The sequence below is a fragment of the Mauremys reevesii genome, unplaced genomic scaffold (genome assembly GCF_016161935.1).
Source record: "Mauremys reevesii isolate NIE-2019 unplaced genomic scaffold, ASM1616193v1 Contig39, whole genome shotgun sequence".
Taxonomy (NCBI): domain Eukaryota; kingdom Metazoa; phylum Chordata; order Testudines; family Geoemydidae; genus Mauremys; species Mauremys reevesii.
Genome location: NW_024100850.1, coordinates 69,125 through 91,378, shown reverse-complemented (window position 1 = coordinate 91,378; position 22,254 = coordinate 69,125).

Sequence of the window (22,254 nt, the reverse complement as noted above, 5' to 3'; positions counted from 1 at the left end):
CCATGAAAGTTCTACTGAACACTGACAAGCTCTCACCACTTATATAATGCGTTTATCGAAGACTCAAACCCTTGATAAACATATAACAGATGGACATATTAAAGAAAGAAATTACTGGGCAGAAGTGTTGAAGCGAGTCATATCAGCAATAACATTTCTGACAACATGAGCTCTGGCGCTGAGGCTTTGGCTACACTTGAGAGTTACAGCGCTGTTGGTGGCTTTATAGCGCTGTAACTCACTCCCCATCCACACTGGCAAGGCACATACAGCGCTGTATCTCCGTGGCTACAGCGCTGCTTGTACTCCACCTCCCTGAGAGGAATAAAGAGTATAGCGCCGCTGCTGCAGCGCTGGAGTGCCAGTGTAAACAGGGAATAATCTTAGTACGCTGTAACTGACCTCCGGAAGCTTCCCATAATCCTTTTAAATAAAGGTCCCGCTCTTTGTTTTGTTGAGATGCCTCTCTTCGTTTTGTTGTGAACTCCGGCTCCCAGATCTGCTTATCAAAAAAAACAAACACAGCCACTGTTTGCTGTGAATGAGCAGAGGCAGGCAGGGGGCTCCCTTTGGAATGGCCACAGCTAGTGTTTGTTTGAAGAGAGGGGGAGGGAGGGGGCTTGAGGAGAGAAGCAGCGTGGCGAGCGAAAAAAACAAACAGCTGCTGTTTGCTTTCAGTGAGTGAGAGAGGGGTGGGGGAGGGGGTTGGAACTTGCAAGGCAGGGAGCTGACACAGTGTCGGCTCCAAAAATCCACTCTCTCTCCCCACCACACTCCCTGTCACACCCCACTCCACCCTCCTTTTGAAAAGCACGTTGCAGCCACTTGAATGCTGGGATAGCTGCCCATAATGCACCGCTCCCAATGCCGCTGCAGATGCTGCAAATGTGGCCACGCCAGTGCGCTGGTAGTTGTCAGTGTGGACAGACTGCAGCGCTTTCCCTAATCAGCTGTACGAAGACAGGTTTGACTCCCAGCGCTGCACAGCTGCAAGTGTAGCCATACCCTGAGAGGGGCTAATGAAACCTTTGGCAGTCTTAATAATGGCAACTTTGTTGGCTGCTTAGAGTTTGTAGCAGAATATGACCCTTTCCTGGCCCGCCACAACAAGTATGGGAATGCTGGTCATGGCACAACGTCATGTCTGTCATCAACAATCTGTGGAGAGTTCATCAAACTCATGGCTGACAAGGCAAAGCAGGACATTGTGGATGAGCTAAAACTGGCTAATTATTTTTCCTTCAGCATTGATTCTACACCGGATATTAGCCATGCTGATCAGCTGACAGTTACTGTGTGCTACATGCTGAATAACTGCACACCTATGGAATGCTTCTTGAATTTTGTTCCAGTTACATCAGATACAGGTCTTCATCTGTTTAATGTTATCAATGAAACCCTAAGTGACGAACTAAATATCAATCTAAAGAACTGCAGATGTCAAACATACAACAATGCTAGTAACACGTCTGACCAGGGGCAGCTCTAGGAATTTGGCCGCCCCAAGCATGCCGGTCCCACGGCTCCAGGGGACCTCTTGCAGACGTGCCTGCGGAGGGTCTGCTGGTCCCGCGGCTCCGGTGAAGCATCCGCAGGCACGCCTGCGGGAGGTCCACCGGAGCCGCGGGACCAGCGGACCCTCCGCAGTCATGACTGCGGAAGGTCCGCCGGAGCCGCCTGCCGCCCTCCCGGCAAAATGCTGCCCCAAGCACGTGCTTGGCGTGCTGGGGTCTAGAGCCGGCCCTGTGTCTGACACTTATTCTGGTGTGAGCTTGGGTAATTGCAGTCAATGAGAAAGCAGTGTACATCCCATGCATGACCCACTCACTTAACCTATGGGGTGTTGCTGCTGCAGAGTCATGCACTGATGCAATTACATTTTTTGGATTTGTCCAAAATCTGTATGTGTTTTTCTCAGGATCAACTTATTGATAGGGCCTCTTGCAAGATTCTTTGAATGAGGAGCCATCTGAGGCCTGTAAGAGAAAACTTTTCCTAAAGCACCTCAGTGACACAAGGTGGTCAGCTCGAGTGGATGCACTTTGCAGTTTATCATGCAACTACAAAAGCTGCAAATCTGTGCTTTAGGCTCTTGATGCAGATAGACTCTCTGCTGAAGAGTGACACACAAGCAGAGGCAAACTTATTAGTTGAAACCATGGATGGGTTGGAGACTGCATTTATGACCAAATTTTGGCCATGGCACACCTGGTGGCTGAGCTTTGTGACTTTGTCATCACCCAGAACCATTTCAGATTTGGGGACAACTTATACCATCCAGTCAGCGTCACTGCTATGGGTACCCGCATGGCCCCACAGTATGCCAACGTTTTTATGGCTGACTTAGAACAATGCTTCCTCAGCTCTCGTCCCCTAGCGCCCCTCCTCTACTTAGAGTACACTGATGACATCTTCATCATATGGACCCACGGGACGGGGCCCTTGAAGAATTCCACATGGATTTCAACAATTTCCACCCCACCATCAACCTCAGCCTGGACCAGTCCGCACAAGAGATCCATTTCCTGGACACTACAGTGCAAATAAGTGATGGTCACATAAACACCACCCTATATCGGAAACCTACTGTCCACTATACTTACCTACATACCTCCAGCTTCCATCCAGAACATATCACACGATCCACTGTCTACAGCCAAATCCTAAGAAACAACCAAATTTTCTCCAATCCCTCAGATAGAGACAAACACCTACAAGATCTTTATCAAGCATTCTTAAAACTACAGTACCAACCTGCGGAAGCGAGGAAACAGATTGACAGAGTGAGACGGGTACCCAGAAATCACCTACTACAGGACAGGCCCAACAAGGAAAATAACAGAACACCTCTGGCCATCACATACAGCCCCCAGCTAAAACCTCTCCAGTGCATCATCATCAATCTACAACCTATTCTGGAAAACAATCCCTCACTCTCACAGACCTTGGAAGGCAGGCCAGTCCTCACTTACAGACAGCCCCCCAACCTGAAGCAAATACTCACCAGCAACTACACACTACACCACAGAAACACTAACCCAGGAACCAATCCCTGTAACAAACCCCGTTGCCAACTCTGTTCCCATATCTACTCTAGTGACACCATCATACTGTGGAAGTAGGGAAAGAATTAACAAGGATTTGAAGGGGATCTTAATGCATGTCAGTCAGTTAGCAAGAGTCAAGTTAGTAGTTAGCAAGAGTTAGGCCAGCTGTAACCCTAATGACGAGAGACTTGTAGAAGCGAGGATGGTGTGAGGCGAGAGGGAAAGAACTGTGTAAAAAGTTATTACGACCTTGCAACTGATAACCAAATATGTAGAAGCAGCAAAGAATCCTGTGGCACCTTATAGACTAACAGAAGTTTTGCAGCATGAGCTTTCGTGGGTGAATACCCACTTCTTCGGATGCAAGCCACTGTTAGTCTATAAGGTGCCACAGGATTCTTTGCTGCTTCTACAGAACCAGACTAACACGGCTACCCCTCTGATACTTGACAAATATGTAGACTGGTGTCTCCTAGAAGTGAGAAAAATAAGATAGCAGGATGGCTTATGTATAAACAAAATGCAGCTGTTGCTCATTATTGTCTGTATTATTGCTAGTTATTGTCTATAATAAAGGTATAAATGCTTGCTGTAATTGTTTACCAGTTGAGGGACCTGTCCGGGACTGGGGCGACCCTGTGTCCTAGGGCACTCCCTCCCTCTATTGTAATTACTAGAGAAAGAATAAAGTATTTGATTTTGCTGCACCCAAACGAACCGCGAGATCTGAGTTTTTCTCCGACAATACGACCCAACCACATCAGCCACACCTGCACATCTACCAATGTGATATATGCCATCATGTGCCAGCAATGCCCTTCTGCCATGTACATTGGCCAAACCAGACAGTCTCTACGTAAAAGAATAAATGGACACAAATCAGACATGAGGAATGGTAACATACAAAAGCCAGTTGGAGAACACTTCAATCTCCCTGGACATTCGATAACAGATTTAAAAGTAGCCATCCTTCAACAAAAAAACTTCAAAAACAGACTTCAAAGAGAAACTGCAGAGCTACAATTCATTTACAAACTTAACACCATTAAGTTGGGTTTGAATAGGGACTGGGAGTGGCTTGCTCACTACAAAAGCAATTTTCCCTCTCGGTATTGACACCTCCTCATCAATTATTGGGGGTGGACCACATCCACCCTGACTGAATTGGCCTTGTTTACACTGGTTCGCCACATGTAAGGTAACTCCTTTCTCTTCATGTGTCAGTATATTTATGCCTGTATCTGTAATTTTCACTCCATGCATCTGAAGAAGTGGGTTTTTACCCATGAAAGCTTATGCCAAATAAATCGGTTAGTCTTTAAGGTGCCACTGGACTCCTCGTTGTTTTTATTTTGGAGTAGTATTCTTACAAGAGTAAACAAAACTAGTCAACTTCTGCAGTCTGAAACAATGGACTTAGGCACAGCTGTGCACTGCTGAAGTCACTATTTGAGTTTGTGGCAGCACAACGGAATATTTTTGAGGAATACCATGAATCTACAGCTAACTTTCAATTAAAGTGGCAACATCATCCAGAGCATATGGCTGATGATAGTGAAGAACCTGCTGTTGTGCTGACTAGTGTAGAGAAGTTCAAAGCTGAATCATTCTACGCCATAGTTGACTCACTTGTCAACCATCTCAACAGAAGAATTCATGCATATTCAGAAATAAACAACCATTTCTGTCTTTTAACAGGTGACCTTGACAGTACTGCTGTTAAAAGAGTCTCTCAGAACTTGTTTCAGAGTGGTAGCTGTGTTAGTCTGTATCAGCAAAAACAATGAGGAGTCCTTGTGGCACCTTACAGACTAACACATTTATTTGGGCATAAGCTTTCATGGTCTAGAACACACTTCATCAGACTCATGAACTTGGAAGATTAATTGAATTCTATTCAGATGACCTCAATGAAGAGATCTTTGAAGAATGGGTAGAGTAGTGCTCACTTGTAAAGTAGCTTGCTGCCCCAATGTCATACAAAAATTTAATTCAAGCCCTGGTAGTTCATATGAGAAATGTGAAGTAGTGTAAAGGTTCCCTTTCAAGTGGGAGCAGCACACAGCTGGTGTTTTGACAGCTGTTTTTAATTTTGCATTTTTTCTTTTAATGTACACTTGTGTATATTCTTTTTGCCTTAGGGCTGCCATTGCAGTGGCAGCCACCTCCATAGACTATCAGGGTTGGAAGGGATCTTAGGAGGTCAGCTAGTCCAACCCCCTGCTCAAAGCAGGACTAATCTCCAGACAGATTTTTGCCCCAAATTCCTAAATGGCCCCCACAAGGATTGAACTCATAACCCTGGGTTTAGTAGGCCAATGCTCAAACCACTGAGCTATCCCTCCCTCATCTGTAACTTAAACTTGAAAATATTGTTCATAAAACCTGTGCAGTTGTGTGCTGTGTCAAAGACAACTTTAGTGCTGATCTCCTGTCTTTTACAATCATTCCCCATATGGGCCCACAAATATGTTTGGGGCCAGGCCCACAAAAAGTTAATCTGGCCCTGTCAGGGGCGGCTCTAGGTATTTTGCCGCCCCAAGCACGGCAGGCAGGCTGCCTTCGGCGGCTTGCCTGCGGGAGGTCCCCGGTCCCGTGGATTCGGCGGCGTGCCTGCGGGAGATCCGCCGAAGCCGCGGGACCAGCGGACCCTCCGCAGGCATGCCACCGAAGGCAACCTGCCTGCTGCCCTTGCGGCGACTGGCAGAGCGCCCCCCACGGCTTGCCACCCCAGGCACGCGCTTGGCGTGCTGTTGCCTGGAGCTGCCCCTGGGCCCTGTTGTTGATCCATGTTTACTCTGATTTTTTATAGCAAATGGAAAGGGGTATTGAAACTTTTTTATTTCAAATAAGGGTTTGCCAAGCTGCAATCTTTGAAAAACACTGCTATAAAACAAAGCACAACACACAACAGTGCAGGGGTGCAGAGATGAACAAAAACTGACCCTCAGCACTATGCGACTCAGGGCAGGTGACTGCCAACAAGGCATTACATGCAGAGACCCCTGCAAGGAGGGACAATGGGAAAACCCACCCCTGTGAAGCGAGATCCTGCAGGAAGTACTGCCCAGCAGGGCCAGAGGGGTGGCCTCCTGCAGCCCACTGATTGGCTCATGCTGGTATATAAACCAGTAACCCATCATGGGGAGCTGTGAGCAATGATGCAGGCTGCTGCTTGCCTCTGCTCCAGACCTTGCCTTGTGGTGGACCCCACACTCTGGCTTCTGACCCTGTTCTTCTTCGAGTGATTGCTCATATCCATTCCATGTAGGTGTGCGCGCGCCACGTGCACATTCGTCGGAAGACTTTTACCCTAGCAACTCAGTGGGTCAGCTGGGCGCCCCCTGGAGTGGCGCCACCATGGCCGCGGATATATACCCCAGCCGACCCACCCACTCCTCAGTTCCTTCTTACCGCCCGTGTCGATCATTGGAACAGTGGAGTGCAGCTTAGCTGACCTTCACCTCCCTAGCATTCTCATAGCTTTCGTGTATATAGTTCTATAATCAGTTTAAAGTTAGTTAGTAGTTGATTCTTAGTAGTTAAATTAGAGTTTAGTAAGTTTAGTCGGGTTCGGGGCTCAGGCCCTCCCCGCACTAGGACCGGCGCTCATGCCCGGCTCCCCGGGATTCAAGCCATGTTTGGCTTGGCATCGCCTGATGCCTACAGGAGATCCGCATGACTCCTGTTTAAAGTGCCTCGGGGAGTCGCACTTATCGTCTAAGTGCGCTATTTGCAAGTCTTTCAAGCCTCGCACCAAGAAGGAGAGGGACATTAGACTGAAACAGCTCCTCATGGAGGCGGCTCTAACCCCTCCGTCCTCGGCACCGAGTGCACCTTCATCGGACGCGAAGAGTTCGTCTTCGGCACCGGGCCGCACCAGTGCACCCGCTCCTTCTCGGCACCGAACGTTGTCGGTGCCTAAGTCAAGTCAGAGGCGCTCGCTCTCTCCTAGAGCGAAGATTCCTAAGACCCCTGCCGCCCCGGCACCGCCCGCGGTGTGGCATGAGGGCACGGCTCCACCGCACCGCACGGTGCCTGCAGCCACCATGCTGCCGCCTGAGCCGTTGCCATTGACTCTGGCTCGCCAAGGCCCGTTGAGTCCGGCTCCTGTCTCCCCGGCACCTGCCGTAGTCGAGTTGATGGTGCCTTCTACACCGGAGGTCTGCGAGGTGGCAAAGGACCTGATAGTGCTCTCGGATGCGGCACCGCCGCCGCCCCCGGCACCGCCGGTGCGGGCCATCCAATCGATGGGGAAGCCAGCGTTGATCCATCCTGCTTCCGCCAGCGCTTCCGCCCGGCACCGCTCCCGATCGCGGTCCCACCGATGTTCCGGGTCCCGGCACCGTTCTCGCTCCTCCTGCCGCTCGCAGTCCCGGTACCGCTCCTCGGCACGGCACCAGTTGGACTCGCGGCACCGCTCTCGATCCCGGTTGCTGTCGTACTTCTCCCGGCACCGCTCGAGGTCTCGGCACCGATCACGGCACCGCTCTACTAGGAGCCGCTCCCGACGCCGATACTCCAGGTCCAGGTCGACCTCCCGGCACCGGGTCGGTCGTAGGTCCCGGTCCCGTTCGAGGCAGCGCAGTTTTTCGCGGCACCGCTCCCCGGCGTGGAAGAGCACCAGGTCGGTGGGGACGTCAGCTCAATGCCTATCTGCTCCGCCATGGCCTTCCAGGCATCCGTCGGCTTCGTCCCAGATGGGAAGCTACTCCCAGGACCAGGAAGCGCATGTTCCGGAGGGCTTGTTTCAGGAGGCACAGTCTGAAGCGCAGGGTACTCAGCAGTGGCCCTTTTGGACACCATGGGCGTACCATCAGGCCCAAGGTGCTCCCCTAGCTCCAGCGCGGGCCGCCTCTTCGGAACATCGGGCCCCTGAGGCCACAATTAGTCATCCTCCGCCAGCTGGCATGGACGCCCAGTTACCTCCTTCAGTCGCCTCACCAGTGCTGCCGGAGCAGGAGCCTCAGCTAGAGGAGCAGATTCCAGACGCCCTGGCTCCTGGTATATCGTCCTCTTCGTCACCAGACGAGGCAGTGGCGGGCGCTTCGTCTTCGAGCCCACCACCAGTTGATCTCGCTGCTCATCAGGACCTCCTCAGGCGAATTGCCTTAAATATCAACCTGCAGGTGGAGGAGGTCCCAGAGGTCGAGGACCCTGTTTGCAGCATCCTGGCGGCGGACGCGCCCACTAGAGTGGCTTTGCCCTTCATTAAGACGATCCAGGCCAAGGCTGATACACTTTGGCAATCGCCGGCTTCCATTCCACCAACAGCGAAGGGGGTCGAGAGGAAATACATGGTGCCATCCCGTGGGTATGAGTACCTCTACATGCACCCTCCTCCCTCATCTCTGGTGGTCCAGTCTGTTAACGACAAGGAGCGCCATGAACAGCCGGCCCCCGCTCCTAAGTCCAAGGAGGCCAGAAGGATGGACCTCCTGGGTCGTAAGGTGTATTCGGCGGGCACCCTACAACTCCGTGTAGCGAATCAGCATGCTCTGCTGAGTCGCTACGACTACAACACCTGGTCGGAGATGGCGAAATTCCGGGCGTTGCTTCCCCCAGACTCCCGCCAGGAGTACAAAGCCTTCCTGGAGGAAGGGAAGAAGGTGGCTAGGACCTCCCTGCAGGCCTTCCTAGACGTGGCGGACTCTGCAGCCCGGACCTTGGCGGCCGGCGTCACCATGCGGCGTATCTCCTGGCTGCAGTCCTTTAATCTTCTGCCCGAACTCCAATACACTATCCAGGACCTGCCCTTTGAAGGGAAGGAATTGTTCTCGGAGAAAACCGACACCAGGCTCCAGAACCTAAAGGATAGTAGGGTTACGATGCGCAACCTGGGTATGCATACCCCCGTAACCCAGAGGCGCACTTACCGTCCTCAACACTTCTGCCCGTACTCTGTCCCCAGGCAGAGGCAGGACTTTAACAGACGCCGAGGACGTGGAGGCCGCAGGCGCTATTCGGGGCCACAATCTCATAATAATCGTGGCTCCTCTAAACCGCAGCTGGACCCGAAGTCGTCCTTTTGAAGGCACGCCCGGGGGCAGCATACCTTTCTCAGTTCGGGATCCTTTCCCCCTATTCTCCAACCGCCTCTCTTATTTTTTCCCTGCATGGTCCCTCCTGACCTCAGATGTCTGGGTCCTGCGCATCGTGAAGCACGGATACCACCTCCAGTTTGCTTCCACCCCGCCTTACCGTCCTCCCTCCCAGTCCCTCTTCAGGGACCCCTCTCACGAGCAATTCCTCTTGCAAGAGGTACAGATGCTCCTCAGCATCGGAGCAGTGGAGGAGGTACCAAAGAAAGATTGGGGCAGAGGATTTTACTCCCGTTACTTCCTGATTCTGAAGTCAAAAGGAGGTCTCAGGCCGATCCTAGACCTGCGCGACCTCAACAAATTCTTATTGAAGTTAAAGTTCCAGATGGTCTCCCTAGGGACCATCATCCCCTCCTTGGACCCCGGGGACTGGTATGCTGCCCTCGACATGAAAGATGCTTACTTTCATATAGCCATATTCCCTCCGCACAGACAATTCCTCCGCTTTGTGGCGGGCCGTCGACACTTCCAGTTCGCGGTCCTTCCCTTTGGCCTCTCCACAGCACCTCGAGTATTCACAAAGTGCATGGCAGTGGTAGCCGCCCACCTCTGTCGCCAAGGGCTCCACGTGTTCCCCTACCTGGACGACTGGCTCCTGAAAGGGGCCTCCAGGGAACAAGACAGGGAGCATGTGCGAGTCGCGCAGGACCTGTTCACGAGCCTCGGCCTGCTGCTCAACGTGGACAAATCCACCCTGGACAAATTCCCATGCAGAGGCTGGACTTTATAGGAGCAACCTTGGATTCCTCTCTAGCCAAGGCCTGTCTTCCTCAGCCAAGGTTCCTGGCGTTGACGACCATCATCCGCAGCCTTCAGGCCTTCCCCACGACCTCGGTACGCACTGGCCTCGCTCTGCTGGGGCACATGACGGCGTGTACGTATGTCACCAAGTACGCCAGGCTCCGGCTCCGCCCCTTTCAGATATGGCTCCACTCGGTGTACCGTCCGGCCAGAGACCCAATAGACACCTTGGTCACCGTGCCGCCGAATGTGCTTCACTCCCTCGATTGGTGGCTGAACCCCTCCGTGGTGTGTGCAGGGTTGCCCTTTCACCCGCCCCAGCCCACGCTGTCTCTGACGACAGACGCGTCTTCCCTCGGCTGGGGAGCCCACCTGGGCCACCTGCGCACACAGGGCCTGTGGTCATCAGAGGAGCTCTCGCTCCACATAAATGTTCGGGAACTCAGAGCGGTCCACCTCGCATGCCAGGCGTTCCGCAGGCTTCTGTCCGGCTGTTGTGTCTCCATCTTCATGGACAACACAACGGCCATGTACTACATCAACAAACAGGGCGGGGCCCGCTCTTCCCCTCTTTGCCGAGAAGCCATCCAGTTATGGGACTTCTGCATAGCACATACGATCGACCTGGTGGCATCCTTTCTCCCGGGAGTTCGGAACACTCTCACGGATCGGTTGAGCAGATCCTTCCTGTGCCACGAGTGGTCCATAAGACCAGACATTATCCACACCATTTTCCGCAAGTGGGGCTTTCCCCAGGTGGACCTCTTCGCGACGCGTGTGAACAGGAAGTGCCAAACTTTCTGCTCATTCCGGGGGCACTCACCAGGGTCGATCTCGGACGCATTTCTCATTCAATGGACGCACCAACTGTGCTATGCGTTTCCCCCGTTCCCACTAGTCCACAAGGTTCTGCTGAAGCTCCGTCAGGACAGGGCTCATCTAATCCTGATTGCTCCGGCATGGCCCAGGCAACCCTGGTACACCACGCTGCTAAGCCTCTCTGTGTCCCCGCCGATCACCCTCCCCCTCTGCCCGGACCTTATAACTCAGGAGCATGGCAGTCTCCGCCATCCGGACCTCCCGGCTCTCCACCTCACGGCGTGGCTCCTGCATGGCTAGACGCCTCAGAGCTACGCTGCTCCGCCCCTGTGCAGCACATCCTGCTCAGCAGCAGGAAGCCTTCCACCCGGTCCACATACTTGGCCAAGTGGAAGCGTTTCTCGCTCTGGTGTGTCTCACGGGCCCTTGCGCCCACGGCGGCCCCCGTGCCAGTCATCCTGGATTACCTATGGCACCTTAAACAGCAGGGCCTGGCCTTATCTTCCCTAAAGGTCCACTTAGTGGCCATATCCGCTTTTCATCCTGGCGAAGGTGGGCACTCAGTGTTTTCTCACCCGGTGGTCGCTAGGTTCCGTAAAGGGCTGGAACGTCTCTACCCTCAGATCTGTCACCCCGCCCCTACCTGGGACCTGAACCTAGTGCTCAACAGGCACTCAACAGGGTCTGCCTTTTGAGCCGATGGCAACCTGTTCTCTCCTATACCTGTCATGGAAGACAGTTTTTCTGGTGGCCATTACTTCAGCTCGGAGGGTCTCTGAGATCCGAGCTCTCACTGTAGACCCTCCTTACACTGTCTTTCACAAGGACAAAGTTCAGTTGCGGCCACATCCCGCTTTTCTCCCTAAGGTGGTCTCAGCCTTCCACACCAGCCAGGACATCTTCCTCCCTGTTTTCTACCCCAAACCTCATTCATCTCCACGGGAGCAGCGATTACACTCCCTGGATGTCCGCAGGGCGCTTGCATTTTATATTGACCGCACAAGGCCCTTTCATAAGTCGCCCCAGCTCTTTGTGGCCATAGCGGACCACATGAAAGGCCTTCCCATCTCCACTCAAAGGATCTCCTCGTGGCTGACAGCATGCATCCGCACGTGCTATGACTTGGCCCATGTTCCAGCGGGCCACCTCACTGCCCATTCTACCAGGGCTCAGGCTTCTTCAGCCACCTTCCTGGCACACGTACTGGTTCAGGAGATATGCCGTGCAGCGACCTGGTCATCGGTCCATACGTTTGCTTCGCACTATGCTCTGGTGCAGCAGTCTAGAGACGATGCGGCCTTCGGCTCGGCAGTTTTGCATTCTGCCACGTCTCACTCCGACCCCACCGCCTAGGTAAGGCTTGGGAATCACCTACATGGAATGGATATGAGCAATCACTCGAAGAAGAAAAGACGGTTACTCACTGTTGTAACTGTTGTTCTTCGAGATGTGTTGCTCATATCCATTCCACACCCACCCTCCTTCCCTACTGTCGGAGTAGCCGACAAGAAGGAACTGAGGAGTGGGTGGGTTGGCTGGGGTATATATCCGCGGCCATGGTGGCGCCACTCCAGGGGGCGCCCAGCCGACCCACTGAGTTGCTAGGGTAAAAGTCTTCCAACGAATGTGCACGCGGCGCGCGCACACCTACATGGAATGGATATGAGCAACACATCTCGAAGAACAACAGTTACAACGGTGAATAACCGTCTTTTTTGTCCCCGACTCTGTGACTTGCCTGATCCCTGTAGCCTGGTACTTCACCCGACTCCCTGGTATCCTGACCTGGTTCGACCCCAACTCTGCCACTTGCCTCCCACCTGCAACTTGGTAACTGACCGATGCGCGCAGGCTGCCCAGGGCCCATCCCTGACACCACTAACCCCCCACCCCACAGAGCTCCCTGCTGGGGAGGGACAATGGGAATAGAAAGGTGGGGAGGCCCATCCTACCACTGGTGTCCTCTGCAGCCAGTCACTATAACTAGGGTGCTGAGCTGTTGTGATTCCCATTGGACGCAGTGTGTTCCCTCCCTATACAATAGCCTCGGTGGGAGCTGATGGGACTCTCAGACTTCAAGGCCAAGAAGGGACCATCGTGACCATCTAATCTGACCTGCACATTGCAGGCCACAGAACCTCACACACCCACTTCTCCAATAGCCCTGTAATCAGGGAATCCCGCCGCCCCAAGCAGGGCGGCGCGCTGCGGGGCGCGCTCTGGCGGTCGCCGGTCCCGCGGCTCGCGGGACCTCCTGCAGACGTGCCTGCGGAGGTTCCGCTGGTTCCACGGCTCCGGTGGAGCATCCGCAGTCATGCCTGCAGGAGGTCCACCTGTCCCGCGGCTCCGGTGGACCTCCCGCAGGCATGACTGCGGAAGGTCCGCTGGAGCCGCCTGCCGCCCTGCTGGCAAAAGGCCGCCCCAAGCGTGCGCTTGGCGCGCTGGGGTCTGGAGCCGGCCCTGCCCGTAATCTCAGGCTGAGTTACTGAAATCCTCAAATGGTGGTTTAAAGACTTCAAGTGACAGAGAATCCACCATTTACTCTAGTTCAAACCAGCAAGTGACCCATGTCCCATGCTGCAGAGAATGGCGAACACCCTGCAGGGCCTTTGCCATTCTGACCTAGGTGGAAATTCCTTCCCGACCCCAAATATGGGACCTATGTTTATGGTTAGTTTCCAGCAAAATGTTAAATCTTGTGGTTTAACAAAGTACCAGAGGTGTTGGAAGCTGGGTGGGTGCCACGCCAGTCTGGGAAGGCTCTGGGGTGAGTTCACCCTTGGGCAGCTGGCAGCAACAGGCCAATGCCCCTTGAACTCGCCTGTACCCACCAAGGCAGGGACAACATGCTGGGGCTGAGCTGAGGCCAAGCCCCCACGCTGGTGAGTAAGGTGTATGCAGAGTCCCAGGAAAGAGGCTGCCTCTCCTGGAGAATGTCCTGGGGCACAGATGGTCTGTATGGTTCTTGGCTGCTGTTGTCTCTCCAGCGTGCTGCTAGCAGTAAAGCGCTGCATTAAGTGACTCATACTAGAGCCAAGCTGTCTGCCAGCACAATGGCACATTAATTCCCCTTCACACAGTCCCTCTTGCTATTTGTATTGGCTGGGCGCGTGATTTGCTAGACTTGCTATAAAAAACTGAACGCTGTGTGAGAAATGGTGTGCGTGTGCCAATGAAAACTGTTCTTCCAAGTCTCTGTCCCCTGAGCTGAGCCAAATCAATGGAAAGTTATCAACAAAATTATACTAGCTGGCTCTGTGTCTGGAGCACACACTGAGCTGCGATCACATCTGTCACATCGCTGTTCCCTTCTAATGATCAGAACTCACTGATTCCAAACAATTCTTATGCTACTGCCAAGTAAAGTGCCTTGGTATCCGCCAGTCACTCCAGGTGTAGTTGTACCCTGGGGACACAGCCATTTTCATTGCTGGAGGTACCACCATTAGCTCTGGTCCAGGCTGTAGCAAAGCAAAGTTGAATGTTTCTAGCTCAGATAAGCTGCAACTGAGGCAATCGCTAAACCCCCAAGAGTGGCCTCTAAGGTTGTCGTTATTTTTATGACATCAGCACTTAGCTCCAGTTGAGATCAGGGCCCCATTCTGCTAGCTGCTGTGCACACGTAGGACAAGCCAGTCTCTTTCCTGGAGGGATGTGTTATTATCCCTATTGGACAGGTGGGGAACTGAGGGAGATTAAGTGACTAACCCAAGATCACACGGGCGGGATTTGTAGCAAAACTGGAAATTGAACTCAGATCTCTGGAGTTCCAGTATAGTGCTCTAACCCATCCGTCCTAGCATAGCCCTGCTGTCTTTGTTATCAGAGCTGAGCAAATCATTCCTAGTCAGTAAGTCATGAGACAAACTTCCCCTCTTCTCCTGTTTGCAGACTGTACACGAGCAGATTGCAAAGTCCTCATTATTCTGAATTAGTCACACATTTCTTCTGCGAATAATTCTTCATCCCCAGATCATCTGTGAACTGCAAACATTTGCAAACTGCACATTACACACTGTTCTTTAGTTGCATGAGCTGCAAGATATGGTCTGTTACCTCTGAATCTAACCAAGAGGTGCAAATTGCACAGTTTGGAATTGAGTATGGATTCCAAACTAGAGCTTCAGCAGCACAAGGCATTGTAGGCTTGAAGTGGGGAGAGCTGCTGGTATGGTTGCTAGAAAATGTGAATTCCATTCTTGGCTATACCAATAATCCACTGCATAACCAAGCAAGTCACTTTGCCTCTTGGGCTTCCGTTTTCTCCTCTGTAGAAAGGGGATGATTGCCTGACTTTATTGAGTGCTTTGAAGGTGAGAAGCGTTATAAAAGGCCGTGTCTACACTGCAACAGAGATGACTGCTACCTGCTGATTGTGGAGGGGCACAGCTTAAGCCTTAAATGTTCACCCCCCAAAACAGCTTGAGTCACAATCGTCCCGGGCATGCCCCAAGCTCTTACCCTCAGTGACCCCTCCCTGTAGCTCCCAGCTGTTTGCTGCTGTTTCCCCCCACTTCGCAGCTTGCAGGTCCCCAGCTCCAGGAGCCGCCACACAGGAAGGGGACCCGGCCAGCAAACTCTGGCAGAAATCTGGGGGGGCACATGACCCCATGTGGCCCCCCCACACCTGTTGTCACAAGTTACACTGGCACAGAGCCACCAACATTTGTATATCACTTGGGTGTGTGCATACTTGGCTGCTTGCATCAATGCTGTGCATACTTGTTGCTGACTCAAAGAGCCCGAGGCGGAGCAACAGTGGGGGTTCGTTGCCCGGTGTGCGTCGCACTAATTATCACACCAGGGTGGAGAAGCAAAACCAGGTTTATTTAAGCCCAAATAGGTGCCAGGGAGAAAAGCATTCTCAAATCCTGCACCCCGATGCAAGCAGTTTTCCTCTCTTTATACAGAACTTCAGCTACGCATTCCCATTACCCCCACACTCCTCCTCTCCCCCCACCTTTCATTCCCATGCAGCAAATACACTTTGCAATAGCAATCACATGAAGCAGTTAAGTCATACTTGGCAAAAAACCACCTTAGCTCGTTAGCAACTTTTCTGTGATCAGTTATCTGTACTTTCCCACCGTGGGGGCTACGTTCTCATGCATATAACTTTAATTACAGCACCTGCTTTCCGCCTATCTTATTTAATATTGGCTACATCTAGTATCAAGCAACCTTACCACTGCAGTAATTAGCACATAACACAAAAGGTTACAAAAGTTTAGTAAGGCTAACAAAAGCACTTTACATAAAGGTACTTTGGGTCACATAGGCCCAAAGTCACAACTTTGGTTTACTCAGGCCTAGTGGCACCAACAATCCCCCCCTTTGAGAATACTCAACAAACTTTTGGAGTTTTCTCAAAATTTAAAACAAAAACAATGAAGCTTTACAGATATATGTACAACTGCTCTTTTGAGCTTAGTTACCCCCAACCCAGGAATGAATGCATGGACAAAAGAGTGGAATGTTCATTTAACAACTAAGGGATTGGGGCACTGACTATAAATCAGGTAGGTATACCAAGTGGTTTAATTTCCCAGATGTCTCGGTGAATAATTCAGTCCCATATGCATCCTCCCCATGGATCCAGCAGGATTCGGTATGTGGAAGCCACACCCACCCTAACCGGTCCATATGCTTGGAAGGAGCACTGTGAATGTCCACACTTCCATTCAGAAAGTGTCCAAGTATGTCTCCATGACCACAGATCAGATGGTACTCCTGATGTGTCTGTAAGGGCAGTGGGTCAAATCTGGTGCTCAAGATCACTCTGAATGGCCATCAGCTGGTCATTCAGGAAATCCTGAATTTCTAAACATACTAGATCCCACTGCAATACCTTCCCAGCCTCAGTGATATTCAATACCATCTCTGTCAGTAACTTCTGGGTTATAGAACTAAGGGTGGAAATGACATGTAACTCACCAACTTCAGCCTATACTTGGGTTAGCTGAACTTCAGAAATAAGGCTAGTGGCCCTTTCTGGTCGGCCCAATTTCTTATCATGTTTTTGGCCTTTAAGAATATTCCAAATGGCTGTTACACTGTTAGCCCCAGCCCACAGGGATCTGCCCAATTTCCTCTTTTTCCAGAGGAAATAACCCAGGCTCTTTGTTGTGCTAATCTAATGGCAGCCCCTTGTGAGCAATCTGGGTATGTAAAAGTGATCTGAAAACTGAATAAAGGCAATGTCATTTAAAATCCAATTAGGGAGGGCAATACATACTGAAGGATTTATCCAAAACACAGGGCGCAGCCTGTAGAATAAACCCCAAAATCCAATTAATACCACATTCCCAAACATGGGTCCCACAAGTTTCTTCCTGCCAGTGTGTAATTCTTTGTTTCTTCACCAGGGTCAGTTCTCAATGTCCTTTCTGATCAGGAATTCCTGGACTTTGGCAATGTCAGTGGAGTGAGTGTTTCTTCTTCTTTCCCAAAACAATTGTGGTTTAGCATCCTACAGGGGAGAGGTTTCCAGCACATATCACCCTGTAATAGCTGTGCTTTTTCTAGAAAAGTCTAAAGGCACAGTTGGTCTATCAGTGGACAAGGGAGCTTTTTCCCTGCTGTCCAGAAGCACAGTAGAACTAGAAGAAAGAATAGGCTAATCATCAATAGGAAAATTCTTCTGATGTGGAGGGGTCTTTTTGCAGTGAGAATCCTGGGTCCAAGCAGTCAGTCTTTGGCACTTCACAGCAGTGTTGGTAGACAGCAGGACTTGGAAAGGGCCTTTCCAGCGTGGAGCCAAGGCAGTCTTTTGTTGATGGATCTTTATGTAGACCCAGTCTTCTGGTTCCTAGGAGTGGTAGGGCTGCTAGGATCTTTGGGTTGTTTCTTCTTTACCTGTGAGAAAAAAACCTAACACATTGCATTAGTGTCTTTGCAGATTTTACATCTGCTTGGGTATATTCAAGCCCCCCCTTTTCTTGGTTGTTTGCTCACAGCTAAAACTTGGCTGTGTCCTTGAACGGAGTCAGTGTCTTATTTTGAAACTGAGTATGTTAACTATTTACTTTCTCAGTTAACTCATTTTTTTTTCCTTTTTGGCTTCTTTTTTTTTTTAACCTACAAAGGAAACTTTTACTTATACACCTTTTGTTAACAATAAACACATACACAGTACATTAGTCTTATTTAATGTATGCCACATATACCCTTTCACTAAAATAACCTTATTACAGAGCTTTAGAACAACAGGCCAGGACAAGCACACCCACTTTGATGAGTTCACTCAATACAACCTCTAGTCCAATAGCTTTCCACCATCCCTAGCCCTCTGGCTAGAAGTCTGAGGTAGCCAGAAGGATCCCATGTACAATATGGAGAGTGGGTTAACTTTCCATGTCCTTGCTTTCAAAGACTGTTAGTATGCAAATTTTAATAACCACTTTAAATTAAAAGATTTGGCTAATAAAGTTTCTTTCTCTTACTTAAGAAAATGTATTAGACCATCCCATAAAAAATATTAAACACAACATAGACAGAACATAGAACACAAAACATAATTGTTACTCTGTCAGTAAATGCATGATATGTTGAATGCTGTTCAGCTGGCATTAGTTTTCTCTTTGATTATCTGAAAGACAGAAACAAAAGTCTACCCCTTCTGGGCAGTCAATCATTACTTAAAATATACAAATACTCTTGTTAATTTAGGAGAATTACCCCATATTGTCTTGTATGTGTTTTATAGGCAGCCCCTGTTTTAGTGGCTCCTATCTTATTAGTTAGATAATTTGCATTAATACAGATGCTTGCTGGCTCACTTTTTACTTGTAACTCCTGCTTGTAAACACTGAAAGAAAACATCATCACTCACAGTGCTTTTAGAGCCTAATACAATTTTAATTACATAGCAGTGGATACATTCTTCAGCTAATTTAACAAAATTGTTCATAGCCAAATGATTGCAATCTAATAATTTCTTTGCCTGAATTTATTTACAAACATTTCAAAGACACCAAGAACTTTTTACTTTAGTACATTTACAAAATTCAACTGCTGTTCCCTCCAGCAACTATAGAGTTAACTTTTCACTGTGCCTTAAATCACTTGCTTGTCCTTTCAACAACCACTTACCAACTCAGATCACCATTCCAAATATTCTTCTGAGTATTTGAACCCACATACGTATACTTACTTACTCTGTTTTTGTTTTTGTTTTTTTCACTACACCCTAAAAGTTTCCAACCTGTTCTCCAAGCTCTCTGTCTGTTGCCTGGCCGCCTGGGCCCGATCCTTTTTTTTTTTTTTTTTTTCTGTACTTAACATAGTCTGTACTGATTTTTGACCTTGTACACAGAGCAGCTTTCTCCTTATCTCTGGGGTTAGCCGAGTTTCAAATTAACCCGTTCCTAGACAAATTGCTCACACTGTGTCAGAGGCTTTTCTTTGTGATTAAAAGCTCCTCTGAGATATATGATCTTATTTAGATTGAAGATACCTTCTAATGGGCATTGTTTAGATAGATTTTCACGCGTGTAAAGATTCCAATTCTCTAAATACCTGCAGGTTTCAGGACCATAATGTACGTACATGTAACATACTGGGGTACCCTTAGGGGGTGAGGTAAAAATGTTTAGACTGTCCCTCCCCCATTTTCCACTTACACACACACAGAGGGTGCCCTGTCCCCGCTAGCAGCACATAAACTATGGATCTTTCCTACAGGGCACTTACACAGGAGAGACACTCACACTGGTATACACACACATACACCAAGACCATTATTTCCTATTACCACGATGCATTTTATCTTGCTGCACAGTCAATAAATTCAAATGGCATGAACCCAGCAGAGACAGACATTCCCACGGACAGTTCTCCTCCCAGTGCAGCTCTGGGGCATATGATGAGGGATTTTTTACAAGAGCTCTACATACAAACAGCTTCAGAAGCTACCCATTCGCTGACAAAACAGGAGTAATTGAAGGATCGTGTTGTAATTAAGTGATCCTTCCGGTGGCCACCTTTCCTGGCTCTCTAGCTGATACTGAGGCCAGTCTACTGTACAGAACCTTTTCAGTTTACTCTTAGCCAATGGATCTGATTCAAACACTCTCCAATTCATCAGAATGCATTCTAAGGGTGTACACCATACCCTGCCTGTACTCTGTTCCTGCCCCATACCTATGGGAAGACACTGGGCGTCCCCAGGTCTTAACAGGCAAACAAAAGGTTAACAGCACTGGACTGTTCCTACCTTATTCACGAGACCGGTTCCCCACCGTCGCCCGCAGCTGCTTCTCCACTATCTGAGCGCGTTGCACCGTTGTGTCCTCCAAGGTCAGCCTGACGCGTCTCTGCCGAGGCCCCGGTAAAGGCACCGTGCGCGCGCTAGGCGTCGGCTCTGACCATCGTCCACCGGCCATTGGAGGAGTCCGGGCAAGGCACAATTTTGCCTCGAGCCCACCCAGGGACGCCAAAACTGTTGCTGACTCAAAGAGCCCGAGGCGGAGCAACAGTGGGGGTTCGTCTGCAAAGGCCGTCGCACTAATTATCACACCAGGGTGGAGAAGCAAAACCAGGTTTATTTAAGCCCAAATAGGTGCCAGGGAGAAAAGCATTCTCAAATCCTGCACCCCGATGCAAGCAGTTTTCCTCTCTTTATACAGAACTTCAGCTACGCATTCCCATTACCCCCACACTCCTCCTCTCCCCCCACCTTTCATTCCCATGCAGCAAATACACTTTGCAATAGCAATCACATGAAGCAGTTAAGTCATACTTGGCAAAAAACCACCTTAGCTCGTTAGCAACTTTTCTGTGATCAGTTATCTGTACTTTCCCACCGTGGGGGCTACGTTCTCATGCATATAACTTTAATTACAGCACCTGCTTTCCGCCTATCTTATTTAATATTGGCTACATCTAGTATCAAGCAACCTTACCACTGCAGTAATTAGCACATAACACAAAAGGTTACAAAAGTTTAGTAAGGCTAACAAAAGCACTTTACATAAAGGTACTTTGGGTCACATAGGCCCAAAGTCACAACTTTGGTTTACTCAGGCCTAGTGGCACCAACATACTCACCAGGAGTGCTTGTGTTGATGCAAAATGGAGTGCACCATGGGTAGGTATCCCAGTGTGCCATGCACTGTCATCTGGTGTAATGCCAACTGGGGACTTTTTGCAATGTGTTGTGGGATAGAAATGACTCACCCAGGGATATCTGAGAGCTAGGGGTCAAGTTCCCAGTATGCAACATTCTTCATCTCATAAAGCCATAATTTTCACGCCTTTTATACAAAAGCTCACAAACTAGCACTGTTAGCCCAAAACATTTTAACTATGGTCTACACAGATCAGAATATGGGCTGTCTGCAGATCCCACCCCCTCCTGCATCTATCATCGGGTGATTTAGTAAGACAGAGGCAGAATAAGATGTAACACATACATATTTATCATGCCACTAGTCAGTAAACCAGACAAGGACCCCTTCAGACAATAAACAACATAAGGAAGACACACTCCGTTGTTAACCGTTACCAGAACATGAAGCTCCGAGCCCTTAAACCCCCTTAACCTATGGATGTAAAACAGAGGAAAACTGCAGTGGGTATTACAATACCATATCCTGAAGACAGGGACACAATGACAAAGACTCAGGATACCAATAGGGATAGTGGTGAAAATCAGGGGCACTGGACACCAAACAGGAACTCAGGAACTGGGTATTCTTCTCTCTCTGGACAGCTCCTCTGGGCAGGTCTTCTCCCTCTTGGGCAGATCTTCTCCCTCAGGTAGGTCTTCAGTGCTTGCCCACGCAGTCTCTGCTTGACCTCGTAGTCCAGTGCAAGTACGCGCTCACTAATGGTGTGTAGCAGTTGAGTGCAAGTATGTCAATAGAGACCAAGAATCCGAACTCCCATGAGTCCTGGTCCCTCTGGGGCTCCTGGCAGCTAGCTGAGCTGTGTGGGACTCTGGCTGCCACTCAGATGGACATCCCTGAGTGACAGGCCTGCCACTCACTAAATAACCTGTGGTTGCTAGGCAGATTATGGCTGTCACATGACTCTAACTGCCCTGACCTTTCCCCTCCTTGATTTGAATGGGCTGAATGGGCACTAAATCATCTGAGGAGGAGGGTATCCAAGATGGAGGCTAGGCTGTCCTTTTACAAATCCAAGATGGATATTACATAAAACAGGTCAGAAACAGATTTTACCCTACAGCACAGCACTTTTTGGTGACCCCATCTCTGACAGAAGCGTGGAACCGTCAGAGCTCTGCACTATGCTCGTGAACATTACAACTGCAGGACGTACAATCCTCCTGTATGTGCAGGCTCACAGGGAGTACTGTGGCAATGCGCAATTTCTTCAAGAACAGTTTGCTGAGGGACATAGGAAAAAACAAGTCAGGATTGTTGTGGGCGTTCATGGAGCAGCTGCAAATGGTGGAGTGTCGCTTCTGGGCTGAAATAAAGAGCACTGCCTGGCAGGATCACATTGTAATGCAAATTTGGGAGGATGAGCAGTGGCTGCAGAACTTTCAGATGCTAACAGCCACTTAGCTGGATCAGTGTGTC